Below are 994 nucleotides of genomic sequence, written 5' to 3' on the forward strand. Positions count from 1 at the left end.
ATATTTGTCAAACCTTGCAGTGAGAGCTTCTAGTGCAGCAACAGAGGAAGATTCAGCAGCTCTCCTCTGGTTTCCTCTCGAATTCCCATATTCAGCCTTATGAGTGGCCAAATCATCGATGATCTTCCACCCCTTAGTCTCTCCCATGTTCTCAGCAAATCGGCCATTGGCTGCAGCATCCAAAATAGCCCTCTGATCGTCATACATCCCATTATAGAACTGGTTGCAAAGACTCCATTTTTCGAACCCATGGTGCGGTATGGTTCGCACCAGTTTCTTGAAACGGACCCATGCTTCATGAAAGTTCTCATCAAGCCCTTGTTTAAAGCTCGTGATCTGAGCTCTAATGGCATTCGTCTTTGAGGCAGAGAAGTACTTTTTGTAGAATGCCAGGGCTAAGGAATTCCAGTCGGTAATCCCATGAGTGGCTCGGTCCAGATCTCTATACCACTCCCTTGCAGCATCACGAAGGGAGAAAATGAACATGGTCTCTGTTGGGCCCTAAATTATCCTGCCTGACCTGATATAGGCCAGGCAACAGCCAAGGACAACTTCCAGGCAAAAGACATCTGAAACCAGGCATTGATTCAACACGGATAGGCACCAAGCAGGAGTTGATGAAAGACAGGTGAAAGATAACCAGCAGCCTAAAAAGGAAAACCACCAGGCCACTGCAGGCGACAAATAGGCAGTTGATATATGTTCCCTACAAAAAAGGAAGACCAATTCCAGAAAGCTATGATATAGGAAGCAGTCAAAACAACGGCTAATAAAGAGGCAACCACCTCCGGGTAAATAGGGCACATTCCCTATTTACCAGGAAACCCTAAACGGCATAAGAAGGAGGGAGAGATCAGCTATAAATAGAAAAGAAGAGAAGATTAGAAAGAACTTCAGAGATACCCTCACTTTTACTTATATTTTTGTATTCTTAAGCTATATATTCGCCTGTCACGCCTGATATAACAATACTCTGTCAGGCTATCTAAAATCA

At 44.4% G+C, this 994-nt stretch overlaps 1 non-coding gene across 1 annotated transcript; it reads left to right on the forward strand.

The window, feature by feature from the left end:
• Positions 1-244: 244 nt before the first annotated feature.
• LOC141616182 (small nucleolar RNA R71) lies at positions 245-351 on the forward strand. The gene has a single exon (XR_012530544.1). It is a non-coding gene; the product is annotated as a small nucleolar RNA R71 (small nucleolar RNA).
• The last annotated feature ends 643 nt before the right edge of the window (positions 352-994 follow it).

Source organism: Silene latifolia, chromosome 11 (genome assembly GCF_048544455.1).
Source record: "Silene latifolia isolate original U9 population chromosome 11, ASM4854445v1, whole genome shotgun sequence".
NCBI classification, from domain to species: domain Eukaryota; kingdom Viridiplantae; phylum Streptophyta; class Magnoliopsida; order Caryophyllales; family Caryophyllaceae; genus Silene; species Silene latifolia.